At 41.1% G+C, this 16,184-nt stretch overlaps 1 protein-coding gene across 4 annotated transcripts in view; it reads right to left on the bottom strand.

Moving 5' to 3' along the window:
- Positions 1-16,184, bottom strand: part of kcnd1 (potassium voltage-gated channel, Shal-related subfamily, member 1) — a 92,246-nt gene that overhangs the window by 17,320 nt on the left and 58,742 nt on the right. The gene's annotated exons all lie outside the window — the stretch shown is intronic.

Genomic DNA, 16,184 nt, shown 5'->3' with positions numbered 1-16,184 from the left:
ATTTCCCTTAAAAAAAAAAGAAAATCTGTCAATTTCAGATTCTCAGGGAACTGCTCCAGAACTGGGCCACAACTGAGATTTACATCTCCGTGCTTCAGTTTCTGATGGGACTCATTATCAGACGGTTTTCACCATCACATCACTCAGATGTGACACAGAAATCACCTGTGTCTGATATTCCATGAGGACAGTGATCAGCCAGTGTTCACATCAGGTGTTGCACTTTAACCCATTAAGACTGGATGAGACGTACACACGGATTGTATTGTCGTTTTTAAGACGTGACAAATGAAATCAGGAAGGAGAAAGCCATTATGGGAAATATATTTTGTTTGGTTTTTTTCGGTGGTTTGAGCTGCAAAAAAGTTTTGTTTTGTCCTGTTTCGGACAGTGCCCGACGAGCTGAGCGAGGGGAGCGAGACTGAAGCAGATTACAGCAGTTACCTGAATGAAAACAACAAAGATAGCAACGTAGAAGATTCAGACACTGACTTTAACCTGCTAACCTGCCAGTCAAGGCTCAGGGTGAGAGACATGTCTGAGGAGGAGGAGGAGCCAGTGTCACCGCTGGCCAGAGATAAAAAACATGAAATAAAAACCATGTGAGACTGTAAACCTTTGAGTTTTATCGTAACTCATTGCCTTTACCCAAAGTTCATCGACATTAAAAAAAAATTCAATAAACGATATAAAGAGTTGACCTTGAACTGAAAATGTTAAGAAATGTGCCTGTTTTTCCAGGCATGTCCAGTTTCAAAGGAAAATGCGACGATTTACAATAAAAGCCAAAGGTTTAAGATCTCGGATGGTTTTTTATGTCATGTTTCTATCTGCTTCAGAGGCTGAGTAATAAAGGTTAATATAATCAAATCTCTCAGACCATATATGGGAATTATAGATTTGATACAGGTTCACCAGCCAAACCAAACCCCATGGAAATATCTTCTGATTTAAGAGCTAAAATGTATTTTCTTTTAATTCAGTTGTAATTATAACTTTTAAATAAAAAGCCCATAATATAGATTCGTAAGTTTGGCTGCTTCCAGTGTTTGAACAGACTACAATGATTTCTGACCTGCAGTCAACAACATACATGTGTAAAGTCAGTCTTCACTTTAAAACTGATGACGTGTGTGAATTGTTTTCCAGGTGATAAAATGATTTATTGTATAAGAGGATGTTCCCACTTTTCTCCAATGAATCTGAGTCACTGTGGAATTAAACTCTTTATATTCACATATGCAGATCAGCTCAGACTGTACAGTCAATCAGATCGGCAGGTAATGAACTGCGGCTCTGTGCTCGTGCACCTGCTGCAGTGGATTATGTCTCAGTCCCTCAGAAAATAAGGCCACGACCTTGTCTGCTCAGTTAATGCTCATATCTGTGAGCTCATTTACTTTTTTATAAAAACTCGGAGGCTAATTTCAAAGCTGTGCACTGTCTCCTCGTGTACAGAGGTTTTTGTATTGATGAAATGAAGTTAAATAAATTTATAAACATTATGCATTACATTTAAATACACTAATTTAATTGATAGGGATTATTTTGCGTTGAAGGATGTTGTTTTTACATGTGATCCAAATCCTCCATAATCTCACCTACTCTTCTACTCTATTTACATTTAACTGCCGTCCTGCAGCGGAAACGTCCATTTAACAGTGTCCAGCTTTTTCATAGTGCAGTTTCTGTGTTTGTATTGTTCCCAGTAAGCTGCAGCGTCTTATGTCTCCTCAGTTTCTTGAGGCCTCATTAGGTGGAATTTGCCCAGATGTTGCACTATATTAGATCCTGGTATTTCTATGATTTCTTGACAGCCCGGCCATTGTGTTATTTTTATACCAACTAAGCTCCTGAATAAGTGACCATGAAGCCAGTTTGTTTGAGTTTCCTTCATCATTTGATCATCGGTGAGGTATCAGCGAGTACATGAGTCTATGCACTGATCCAATACCATGTAATTAATGAATTAATAAACTTTAGAGTTTCACACCAGGGCAAAAGGGCAGTTTTCTCAGAGATCAGTTCTTCTGTGCCGCTCTAAAAGGATGTTGCGCCATGCAGCCACTGGAAACTACTGTTCTAGAGCAGTGAAGAAGAACTGGTTTCTGATAGTGTAATGTTAGCTGTTAGCAAAATGTCAGCAATTTGGCAAAATGGGACACTGCAAAGTCCCACGAGTAAAAAGGCAATGTGTACAGTATGAAAGGCTGGGACTAGAGTGGCACTACAATTGTATTTATTCCTAGATTTAGAAAGTTAGTAAGAGTATACAGCTGATACGCAATGTTAAAACCAGTAGGAGGTCTTTCTAGCTCACTGACACCAGAACACAATGTTTATATGTACAATTTCATCCTGGGGAAACTAACAGTGGCTGAGAGAACAGTCCCTGCTCTCAACTTCACGACCACATGATGATAATGTAGCTAAAACAATTACATTACACTGACTGTGACGTATTGCCTCTGTGTAGGAAGGTTGACCTCTGTGAGCTAACTCACAATAACCAGTTCATTTAGTTAAGTCTATGGGTTAGCTCACAGAAATTAACTGAAAAAAAAAAAAAACCTGACAGTGTGCCTGTATGATTTGTAGTTAATGGACTTAAACTAAGCCACCAACTTTCGCCTAATGTTGAGTTTAAACTGAGGCTAAGAAAGTGTCTCTCTGACAGTAATGTGCTGAACTTCAGTGTTCTGGGATCTGCAGGAACTCAGCAGTGCTCAGGTCAGTTTTACTGGACCTCCGATGTCCTCAGCAGGGAGCCATACTGGCAGCTGGGAGCGGATCAATGGAGCTAACAGAGGAGGCTGAGAGGAACAGAAGTCATCTGTAACTGTTGGCAAAAAGGGCTCGGAAGAATCGACTCAGTTGGTGTCCTAAGGATCTGGATGTGGATTACTGATCTAATTCAATAAAATCCACAGTAGCAGATAAATGTATGGTTGAGGTTAACCTACAACTCATTTCATTTCATCTTTACTGTTTTTAAAGTTTGGTTCAGATTAGCAGGTAGGACAGCTCAACTGATTTGAATTGATGTGTCATAATGTCTATGTTCAGGTTAGTTCATCCATCAGTTTAGCAGCTAAAACTTCATTTGAATTTATCATCATCAACATAACAGTTCAAGGGAATGGACATGAACGTCCTACCTCCTGAAGAAGACAAGGAGGCAGCCACAGAGCTGCTGACATAAATGTGAGTGAATGAAGCAGTGATGGGCAGCCAGCCGACTGGAGCGTCTGCCAGCTGTTTAACTGGAACATCTGTCTGATTAGTCTGCAGTTTATGAACCTCGAGCTTCATGGGTTGTAAAGTTTCACTGTGACTTCTGGAGAAGAGAGAAACATACTGTTGCTGTATTCATCAGGTGACACCACCTGATGAAGATGAAGATTATCAGCTGACAGCGGAGTGGGGAATCTGAAGGAACGACTAATCACACAGCAGCCTCATGTCAGTTTTCATTGAAGGGAGCTACAGTTTTATTCAAAACATTTCTTAATTTGTCTTTTATAACTTTTCTTAATTAAAAAACAAGTTACAGTTAATTCAAAAGGTTGAAAATTAAACATAATTAGATTTAATAGAAGGATGTGGATTTGATAAGTGCATCTAATACTGAATTCTAATGTGATAAACACCATCAAACCCCAACACTATTTTACTTCCATTATTCAGAACGTTTTCCTGGCTCAAAATCTCTCATCAAAGTTTGTAAAATGAGCAGTAGATGTGAGCACAGCTGAGCATCATGGGAACAAAATATGAATCATCATCTCTGATAAATGAGCAGAAGAAGACAACAGTAATAATAAACATGTTGGACATGTTTTACTCTTTTATTTATTAATAATTGAGTCACTTGTGTGACAATGTGTAAGTTAAACTTTACATCTGATGGATTTCAAAGGATTCTGATAAAACTGATTTGATTCTAGCATCAGATTCAGTAAAATGACCAACACAACACTATTTATAGCAATAATAATACAATACACACAACACTAAATATAGACTGTGAGTATTGTATTGAGACACACTTGGACAAATAAATAATAATAAAAAAATAAAACATATAAACCATGCAACCTTTAAACTAGGATGATCCATGCAGTAAAAACAATGTTGGAAAGTAACTAAGTATATTGACTCCAGTTCTGTATTTAAGTCAGTTTTGATCTACTTTACTCTACTGGAGTTTTTCTGATACTTTATATTTCTACACTTTACACCAATAACTTTAGTAATTAGTTACTATGCAGATTCAGATTAATAATAATCACCAAATACATCATGCTGCATTATTATGAGACTTCCATAATAATCCCCACATTTACCAGCTGCATCATTAAAGTGGTGCAAATGTTAATGCACCAATAATAACAACAAAATAATATCATCAATACATCATATTGAAACAGGCCGTTCTGCAGAATCAGTACTCGCAATACTTCTTCTATTGTTAAATCTGAGTTCTCCCTCCACCACTGAGTCGAAACATTGAACGATCAAGGATTCACAGTAGGTTTTACAGTGTTCACTGCAGTATTGTTCTATTGTGTTGCCTGATATTCAACAGGTTATTCTGCCGTCCTCCTGTATGTATGTATGTGTGTGTCCCTGTCAGTCTAATTGATCCTATTATAGCTCAGCTCCCAGCAGACCACACAGTCTAACCTACATCTGACAGAGCCACTGTGACCTGACACTAGACCAGAGCTGAAGACTCATGCACAGCACAGCTGGATTAGCTACGTGGAAAACCAAAAGCTCTGGACTTCATCTCTCTCTTTCACTCTGAACCATCAGCTGGCGTCCGGCCTCTCCACCAGCTCCACGCTGGCATCGGTAACTATGACCTCCAACATCAGCCATCTTTGATCAGCTGCTGGGAGCTTCCCAGAGCGACCGTCAACGCTAAGTGCTTCAGTGAAAAGCGCATTAGCAGAGAAAAGCCATAAACATTGATTAAAGGAAAGAAAGAAACTCTCTTGTCTTGTCCAGAGTCAGATGAGAAGATGGATATCAGTTTCATCTCAGTGTGTTCAGAGCAAAGATAGGTCCAGGCCTTCTGGCCTGGTTTAGCACAAAGACTATAAGTGGGGGAAAACTGCTAGCCTAGCTCCATCAAAGCCCAGAGGCTGTTGCTGGCAAAGTTTAGATTTTATTATAAATGTGAAATATGGTTGGCTGTTACCACACAAGCTGAATTAACCAGAACACCAGCATTTTGTGTCAGGTTATATTTTTTAAGTGTTTTTGTTTGTTTTTTTGGCTCTGAGCAAGAAAAAAAGGAAAAATTCAAAATTTTCTATGTGACTGTGACAGACACGTTGAATGTGCTGTTTAGCTATGTAACTTAATGTTTAATGTTAAAGGGAACACAGAGGGTGGACACAGTAACAGAAACACATGCAAATCATCATCAAGTTCAACAGTGGAGACTCTATGTATCTATTTATATCCCTGGACCTCCATTAACCAAGGACACAATTAGCTTTTACCACTTTCAGTACACCCACCCACCCACCCACAGACACACACACAAAAAAGCATCCTGCTGCTGTTTGTGTGTTTTTATTATCAGAGAGCTGCAGTAAATCTGCAGCAGCCTTCGGTCTGCAGCCAGGCATTACACGCAATGCTCCTTTAATGGACTGTAAATTAGCTCTGATGCTGCTGCTGTGTGTGTGTGTGTGTGTGTGTGTGTGTGTGTGCGTGCGTGCGCTGTGATGATGTTGTAAATTCATTCACATCTACAAAACTGTACTGTGTACAAATGTGGATTAATCTGCTGCTGAAAATAGTCCCTAACAGAGTCCCTATTTCCTCCTGTTTTATTACTGAGACTTTTAAAAGTAAAACTACATATTTGCGAGGAGTCTGTAAATATTTACATCATCAGGAGGAACCAATGAGCTGAGAGCCACAGACGGAGGAGGGAAATCAGTTTGCAAACATCTTCAGTTTGAAGATGTAGAACTGTGTTAATGTGCATAAAAATAAAAGTAGAAGAAGAAAAGAGGTCAAGAGTTCGACCAGTCACTCTAACCAGAATCCCCTGCAGGCATTCACACACACACACACACACACACACACACACACACACACACACACACACACACACACACACACACACACACACACACACACACACACACACACACACACAGCACAATGCTGACATAACCCACACACACACTGTGTATATACAAACACACATCATACATACATAATACCCCCCCTGTGCACAATTATGTGTTGAACACAGAGTTACATTGAAACCAGGTTTATATTTAACTCATTCAGACAATAAATATGTTATTGATTTATCTTATTCACTGACCTGAAGAGTATTACACCACACACACACACACACACACACACACACACACAAATACAGATATAGCAGTGTGATGTACAGCAGTTTAGAGAAGTGGGCTTGGGACCAAAAGGTCGCTGGTTGGAATTCCTGAACCAGCAGGAAGATAAGTTTTCAGGGAGAGTGAGTGAACAGCGCTTTCCCCTCCCTCAACATCCACGGCTGAAGTGCCTTTGAGCAAGACATTTAAATGCAGAGTTCAAGTTTCCTGTGTGTGAATATACTTGGACAAATAAAGAATTAAAGAACTAAGTTTGTGTGATTGTAAATATTGTAAACAGCCAAATAAACATTGCCTCAGTTTTTATTCTGGTTGTTATGTTTCTGTCTTCACTTCCTCGCGTCGACCTCAGGGAAATACAGGTGCTAATTAGCAAACGTTAGCATGTTAACACACTAACCTAACATGGTGAACATGGTAAACATTTAACTTGCTAAACATCCAGTTAGCAAGTTAGCATTGTCCTTGCATGCCGATGTTAGCACAGCCTCACACAGCTGCTAGCGTGACTGTGGTGTAGACTGACCTATAGTGTGGATCTGTTCCTGAGCCGTGACGCCGTGCAGGATCAATGAATTGTGTTGTACCTTCAGGAAAGTGTATTGTAATGTAATTGTTGAGCATGATCATTTCAGCCAAGTCTGTAGTTACCATGACAGTTTGTCACATTTAGCCTGCGACAGATGTTCAACCTGCAGAGGTCAGTAAAACCAAACTCCTTACTCCTTACTCTTTAAGATGTCCCAGGTTGTGACTGCAGAGAGGTGATTAAACTGGCTGAGACTGTATGTGTGTGTTTGTGTTTGTGTGTGTGTGTGCCTGGAGCTGCTAATGGTAAATAATGGATGGCAGCATTAGCGAGCTTGTAGCTGGTTAGCAGAGAGAGAGAGAGAGAGAGGGAGGAGAAAGTTTGTATTCTCTCTCTCTCTCATACATTTTCTTTATTTCCTTCCTCTCTCGTGCCCTTTCTGTTCTCTCCTCTATCTCTTCTCTCATCTCCTGTATCTCCCCCTCTCCCCCCCCATCCTCTTTCTCTGGGGTCATTATCTGCAGCTGCTGGAGCCAAGTCTCCGTCCTGCAGCAGGAGAGGAGAGGGGAGGATAACACATCGAGTGGATGCTTGACACAAAGCCAGAGGAGAGAGAAGGAGGAGGGAGGAGGGGGAAGAGGAGGGAGGAAGGAGGTTGAGTGAGGACAGATGAGAGGAAGCGAAAGAGAGAGGGGAAAAGGAGGAAAAGGAGAAAGGAAAGAGGAGAAGGAGAGAAGAACACAGAGAGGTCAGGAGGGACGAAGTGTGAGGAAGGACAGGAGGAGATACAGATGGAGGTGGAGGTGTATTAAAGCGAATATCTGTGAATACACAAGAAATAACTGGATTTAGAATCACTGTGTCCAGGGCTGATTTCAGGATTTCAAACAAGCTGAGGTCGTGGTTCAAGTCCAAGTTCTGCCAAAGGTATAAAACATGAACCTCAATGAATGTCTAAATATCTCATTTAATCATATCTGCACTTTTAGGTTTTTGTAAACATTTTGTGAATCTGCACCACAACAGTTTCTCACAGTTTCTATCAGGTATTTACAGCAAAGAAGACTCTCATCCTGATGATCCTCAGGCAAATTCAAAGGTTTAAACATCGTTTGGAAAAAATAAGAAAAATAATTCATGGGCATTCATCCATAACGACTCAGGGTCAAGAGTCAAGCTGGTTCCAGCAGTGTCTGTATGATGTTCGTGTGTTTCACTTTGAGAAGAACTACTGGTTCCTTCTCACATCAAGATTTTACTTAAAAAAAAAAAAAAAAAAACATATGTGGTAGAAAAAGGTCTTGTTGTGTCCCTTTCTTACATTTCCCCTCTAAACTTCTCACAGGGGTTAATTTCAGTAACTTTTAAATGATCCAAAATTTCACAGTGAATCAATCACCAGATGACACTTTGGAGGGGCCTTACCCGTAGGTTGGGAACTAAACTATCTGAGTGTATATGACGTAGTTAAAGCAGCTCCACCTGGAGCGGCCAGTCACAGGCTGCTTCTTTTACTTTGATACTTTAAGTATTTGTTGGTGATGATATGTCTGTAGGATTTTGAATCCAAGACTTTTACTTCTAACTGAGTATTTCAGACTGTTGTTTTGCTATTTTCACTTAAAGGTCCATATTGTATAAAGGCAGATGGCCCTGTCTTCTGTGATTATAAAGCAGGTCTAGGTTCTATATTATTACTGTGAAAGTATCAAAGCGCTCAGTCCACAGAGAAATGCACAAAGCCTGTATTCAGAAACTGAGCCTCAAAAAGACAAGAAGCCGATACTTATGTGTCAGAAATGGAAGTGACACTGCTCCTGTATGAGGAGACCTGATGGCTCCTGTTGGACCCTGTTGGACAAAGACTGTGGTGAGCAGAAAACCTCAGGACACACGGGGCTTCCCCCAAAGGCTTAGTAGTGAGAAAAATGGCTGAATGGAGCGAGTGATGCATCACTCTCATCTCATCAGCAGACTGATTCAAACACTGCTGACAAGCCTCCGAGCAAGGCATCTGACCCTCCAGCTGCCTCCCCCGTGGAGCACGAGTCAACGGTCATAATAAATAAAGATTTTACAAAAGGGGAAACTCTCGGGAGGCCCGGGTCAGCCCGGTTATTCTGAGCCACTCTCTCAGTACATTAAATATTTCATGGCCGGGATTATGTCATCCTGCACCGAGCGACCATACCAGGAAACAGACGGAGACAGACAGAGAGGAAAACATAGGAGAGGACAATAAAGATACAGAGAGGAGGGGAGATGGAGTCACAACTCAAAACTACAAACACTGTTTATCTGAAAGCAGAAAAAACACAACAGAGACAAACAGATGGAGAGACGGCTGTCTGCTGCGTCCCGATTGGAGGAGATAGGAAACCATTAGTGCCACATCAGCCAATCGAACACACAGACCGATACTTATCTCCCACCTGTAACAGGGAAGCGAGCCAATCACAATCTAATAGAGGGACAGACAGCCAATGGTAATTAGTTTAAAGCGGAGAGCGGGAAGGACAATTAAACTGCAGGGTAATCCCTGCGATCAGAGAAGAAGAATCTGAAATGTATCTACAGCGTTTCACAGATGTGTCACACACACAACAGTCATCATACAGACAGACACTCAGAGACGCACCATCAGAAGAAGCAACCAGGTAAATGCTTGAGGCTGCCAAGGGGAAAAGTGGCCCCTGATGGCCCCTCATACTGGCACATTTTGCAATGACAACTATAAACCCCCTTAAACCTCCCATAAAGACTACACAGTGTTTAGGGGACACCCCCCACCCACCCAGATTTCTGGTTCAGTCTCAGTGATTCCAGCAGCAGCAGCTGTTTTGTGTCCACAACCTGCAGCAGACAGGTGCAGTCAGAGACCAGCTGGTGAACAGTTAACGAACCAGATCTTTCCCTCAGGGACTGTGGTTTAACTTCTCTGTGTGAGCACAGATTAATGAGGTACAACACATTAATCACTGTAGAGATGCTGGTAGGACAGAGCCAGACTAGCTGTTTCTTTATGCTAAGCTAAGCTAACCACATCCTGACTCCAGCACATGGAGCTGATGGTCTCCCTCTCGCAGATATAAAGAACACTGAATCTAAAGTTAAGAACCTAGTGTCTCTGGTCACTTCTCACAGCTTCAGGCAGAAGCGGGAACGAGCTCACACAATGTGGAATATTTGAAAGGTACATTAGGGGAAATGTAATCCTCCTCTCTGCCTCCACGTGAGCCTCCTCCTCCTCCTCCAGAGTTTGGACTGGGATTGTTCTTCACAAGGACACCAGTATCGACCGGACAGGTTTTATCATCAGCTCAGTTTGTTTTTCCTCTTTGAAAACTTCTATTCTGGGTTACAGCAGGCTGCTAAAAGCCTCCCTGCTCTCCTCCTCTTTCCCTCCTCCTCATCGTCTTTCCTCCTCTTCCTCTTCTGTCACCTTTTCTGCCTCTCCTCCTTTTCCTCTGCTCTTCGCCTCTCCTTTCTACTCCTCTCTCCTATCCTCCTCCAGTGTAATCCACCGCCATGTTTAATTGATGGAGGGATGATGAAAGTTGCAGGAGGAGGGATGGTTGTTCCATGTTTTCTCCTCCTCTGGTGAAGGAGATCCGACTCTTTGAGCAAACTGAAATCCTTCCTCTCCGTCTCCTTTCTCTTTCTCTTCCATGTGCTCCTTCATTTCTCTTATTTCATCCATTGTTTTGTTTTTTATTTTCTTTTATTCCTCCTCTAAAGTATTGTCCTCTTTAATCCTGACATGTGATCAGGTTTCTTAAAGACAGTTCAGGTCAAAGATTCTCAGACAACGTGACCAAAGATCAGCACCATCCAGAATGACAGCACCAGGCTGGAAGCTGCTGTCATTCCCACACTGACTGACAGATCTTTAAATACTAGATCAGTGCGCTGCAGATGAAAGTGAGGGGCTTTGAGATGATTAACAGGATAGAAGAGCTTTTTTTTTTTTTTTTTTTTTTTACTTTTTTCTATTTCTTTCTTTCTTCCTTTTCTTCTCTTATGAATAAAAGGATTTTATTTCTTAAGGTCCACAAAATGTATTTAAATTAAACATCCTCAGAAGGAAAAGTCGCTCAGTCAGTGATGATGGATTAGAAGTAGACAGAGTTTTGTTTTGTCTCTAACTTGGCATCACGCTGCAGACAGCAACAACAGCAACAAAAAAAGGATCAAAATCGATGCAGCAGAATCAGACATATCATCGTTTTAACTCCACACATTCCCCTTTCCTGGTAAAACTATAATGCCTAAATTACCCACAATGCAATTCGACTGCTCACTGTTTGGTAGGAGATTTGTGTTTGTTATGTTCGTAGCAGCTAATCATTTCTGCCTGAAGCAGAGATGATGGGGGGCTGCAGAGGTCTGACCCCCAGATAGTTTTACTTTGACTCTGACTCAGGTGACATCACCTGAGGACACACATAGCTCCCACTGGAGACAATAAAGGCTTCATACTACTGTTTTCACACATGCAGTCGTTCTCCCCAACACCTGGAAACAGATGGAGTTCACCTTTAAGGGATCACAAGCCAAAAATGGCCGCATTAGAGAACAGAGAGACTGACTCTGGCTGTTGACGTCAGGAAGGTTTGCAAACACGTCATGTTTTCAAATGAACGTTGCCTAAACCTTCCAATCACTTTGTGTTTGTCTCTCTCCACCTGTTGAAGCCGTGGACACAGGGCTGCAGTCAGACAGGTACTAAGAGTTTGGAGGGTGGAGTTTTTATAAAACCAAAAACACAAGAACAAGAGTGCAAGGACTGTTTCTAACTGTGTGTTTGTCTGCTAGGGAGGGAGATGGGGGCGGGGTTTACAATCCATTTAATGAGTTGTATTCAAATTAGCAGTGAGAGATAGACAGGAAAATCAGGGCGAGAGGGAGGGGGGATGACATGCAGCAAAGGGCCATGGGTCGGACTCGAACCCATGCCTGCTGCGGTTGTCGTAAGGGTTCTACCAGGTGAATCACCAAGGCGCCCCAAGTGCATTTTTGATAATTATGTGAACACCTGAGACCAAATTTGCATATTGATTCTTTAATAAAAGAAACAGGAAATAGAAAAAGAGGCACAGCTGCACTGAGTCTATTTTCAGCATCAGAGCTGTTCAGTTGTTATTTAAAGCTACAGTTTCAAACACTCAGATCATCAGACTCTCTGGACACAGAGATGACGGCCGTGACGTCATGTTAAAAATACTCAGACATCACGGTTTGATCTAATTACAGTGACTTAACTTTAGTTCATCCACAGTGTGAATGAGTCTCTGTTCGTCTCCTGCAGCCACTTCCTGTTCTTAAACCCTCACTAAGGTAAGGCTTCATCAGGTGATGTTAGTCTGATGATGATGATGATGATGATGCCAGTGTGGCTTTGGGGGTGTTGGTTGTTCCACCTCTTTGGTCCAGACTGAAATATCTCACCGTCATTCACTGTGATTATATTTGTGCAGATTCAGGATGTTTCATATTGACTGTGGAGATCCCCATATTTTTTTTTATAGTGCCACCATGAAGATGAAATCTGAACTGAACAGTGATAATATTTAAACTGTACAGAGATGACAACCACTGCCACACACACTGTAGGCCTGGTTCAAGCTCAAACACTCCCCTTTACGTTTGCTGGCTTTTCCTTTGTGTTACAGCACGACAGATGCCCATTTTGATTTTTGAAGGTTTAAAAAATCTGATGATATTGCTATAAAGATTTCTGATGAGGATCCTTTAGATGTAGTTCTTCACTCAGAGTCCAGATGTTTATTTACTAATTTAGCAACAGAAAAGTGAAAGTATGTGTTTTAAAGTGTCTGTTAGTGTTCTACTGATTAAGGAGGAAATGATAAGGCTTACTGAACTTTCTGTTGTTAACTCTGAACTCTCTCCTGGAGGACTTTAGAATAGATGGATCGGTCAACAGCATTGCTCCCAGGATTCCTGGGGTTCAAATTATTCGCTTTTGGGCAAACCACAGTGGCTCAGACCAATCAGCTTCCTGTGAGGGAGGAGCTACTGACAGGTAGTGACAGGCGACTGTCAAGAATCATCTAGAAACATGCTAACTACCTTTGAAGCTCCTCAGACTGCAGCTTGTTCTTGTGTTGTGTTTCCTCTTTGGCACTCTCTTACTTCATCATATGACAGACAGATGGTTCATCAAATCAGCTGCCAATTATTTTTTGAAAGCTCCTGCTCTTTTCCAAACAGTTTCCAATGAAGCTTTCACACATGGTTCTGAGTAACAAACACGTTAGGTTACATTTGCAAGACAGACTCCTGCATCAGGCTGTTCATTCACTTATCGCATTTATTGTTAGTTAAGGGAAGAGAGATAAGCAGAAATAAAGGTAGAGGGATGATGAAAGAAACACTCCACTGTGTTCCTGAATTTTGGACTTGAAGACCCCAGTGGTTCAGGTTCAAAACAACATCTCCTTCAAACTGGACACAGGTAACCCTAGGGTATCTTTGGTCAGCACACTGCAGGCCCACGATTTCCAAAAACAAACCACATGATCCAGTACGCTGATGACACCGCACTAATACTTAGTATCAGCAGTGATGACAAGTCAGCACACAGACAGGAGGTAAGAGTGGTGCAAATACAACAACTGGATGTGAATAAAATGTAAGAGATGATAATGGACTTGAGGAAGCCCTGACCCTGGTGCACATCAGCAGTCCTGCTGCCAAAAAGCTCAGTGTACACACAGCATTATCCCTGACCCAGACTCGTCCCTGTGACACAGCAGGACGATGGATGACTCTGAATTGATTACTCTGATCCAGAGAGAGAATCAAACCTGGAGTATAAATATAAACCGAGAATCAATCTGACGAGAGCAGGAAGCTGCGCAAAGCTAATATTAGACTACAGACACAGAAAATAAAACTCTCATTCCCAAAATAACACACACACACACTGCTGAAAGAGTGTGTACTGGGTCAGGCTGGTCCAACTGTACATTAAACATATAAAACTAAACAAACAGCCCTGTTATCACTCAGCTATAACTTATTTCATCTATAAATACAAAGGCTCTGAACAACTACACACTGAAGCCAAATCCATACAATCAAGGGTCGAGCTGGAAGCAATTTGAAATGTCAGCTACAACTCTTCAAAGCAAAAATACTAAAATACAAAACACCATGAATGGCAACTTATAACTAACATCATTTGTGCAATGGCTAAAAATACTAAACATTGATAATATCACAGATTTCTCCTGATGTGAGGTGTCCATGTTTGTTTGAGGCACTCTTGTATCATTTAGAATCAAGCTGATTATTATCAGAGCTTTCAGAGAAATCCAAGTAACTTACGGTAAATCATTGTAATTCTGAGTGTTTGAGTGTCTGAGTGTTTTTACAAGAGCTCCAGAGAGAAGCCTGAGAGAGGAGATGTAAAACTACACTGAAATGGTTTTTGGTTCTTGAAACCACAAATATCTTCTCATGGATCAACACTTCGAATAAAACACAGGAGAACAGGAAAATATGGAGCTTTAAAATGCTGTTTAAACATTAATGCATTTATAATAATCCAATAATTTGAACAATATATATAATATATGATGCAGGCCAGTTTTTCTTAAACAAAACAGGGTCTACCTGCAGCTCCTCATCACAACCAAAGATTACATATTCTTAGATTTTAAAAATGTTCTTGAGGTAAAATAATTAGCACTGATACACAGAGATGAAGATTAGAAGATTTGATATATATGGTACATTTAAGAAAAACAAAATGCTATAAAGTTGAATTTTCTTTCCTTCCTGTTTTCTATCTGAATAATTCCTGTTTTTCTTCTCTTCCTCTTTGTCTTCTCTCCTCCTCTTTTCTATTTCTGGCTACAAGGAGTTAAACCCCACATTAATGTTTAACAAGCTCTACACACACACACACACACACACACACACACACACACACACACACACACACACACACACACACACACACACACACACACACACACACACACACACACACACACACACACACACACACACACACACACACACACAGGCTGCTGACATACCATAATGTCTCTCTGGTTTATCATGTGTATGAAGCCATTTTCCGCTGGTGAGATATCCGATGCGTCAGTCCACATTTAGTCACGTTTACGGCTCATGTGGTGGAACTGATCTCTGACTGTGTAGCTGTGTTGATGAAGGAACTTTTGAAAGTGTCCTGTAAAGAGCTAAATTCTTATCTTTAAACACAAAATACTGTGACAAACACTGATCACCTGTCACCTGCTATCAGCACAAGTTCAAACACTTATTACCTCACAGTTCGGTAAATCGATGCAGTGTTCTTACAGACAGCTTACCTGCTTTAATGGATTCACCCAGGTGAACACTGGTGCAACATAACTGCATCACTTCACCAGTATAGCGCATTTCTTTCCTTTCTGTGTAAATTGTGTTTTACTGGTTTCTAGCATCACAGCATCTTCTCACTTATATAACCTGAAGTGAATGCAAGACTTGTTATGGTGTAAAGTCAATCTCCAGACTAAATTAAAGGACCTACATTTAAAAAATGAATGTTTTGGAAAGTTTGTTTATATACAGACTTTAAAAAAATGATAATTGCTTCCTGCATTATGATGAGAAGCGTTAGACTGAATTACACATTCTTCATATTCAATGTTTTGTCCTCTATAGAACGACATTAGTGTTTTCTGTTGTGTTTCAATGGGCCACGACCCCCCAGATGGGCCGGAGGAGTCACTAGATGGCGCTGTCACTGGAATGTAAACTGGCTGAAACGACGGATGCTGTGATTTTTCCTGGGCGGAGTCTCACAGTCTTGTGACGCTCTGATAAATATAGTGCAGTCTGAATAACCTCATCTGATATTTCATTTTGCTTCGTGAGATTTTTATTGCGTTAAATTTGACCCAAACTTCAACAACTGTAGACTTGTGAAAACTGAGAAAGAGTGACTGTAAAAACTTTGTAACATTTGGACAAAGTCAACACATGCACACACACTCACTCTCACACACACACACACACACACACACACACACACACACACACTGTGTGTTTGCTCTGGCCTCAGGGAGCGTTACACTCATCCAGTGGAGAATAAAATTCTCTCTCTCTCCTGTCTTTCCACTGTAAGTCTGCCTCTCTGTCCCTCTCTCTGTTCCTGCGCCTCGCTCTTCCTATTTTTCCGCCCTCTCGTTTTCTCCTGTATTTACATCTCCCACGCTCCCTCCTTT

This window comes from Seriola aureovittata, chromosome 9 (assembly GCF_021018895.1).
Source record: "Seriola aureovittata isolate HTS-2021-v1 ecotype China chromosome 9, ASM2101889v1, whole genome shotgun sequence".
Taxonomy (NCBI): Eukaryota; Metazoa; Chordata; class Actinopteri; order Carangiformes; family Carangidae; genus Seriola; species Seriola aureovittata.
Note: the sequence above shows the minus strand (reverse complement) of the source record. Positions and strands in the feature narration are given on the sequence as shown.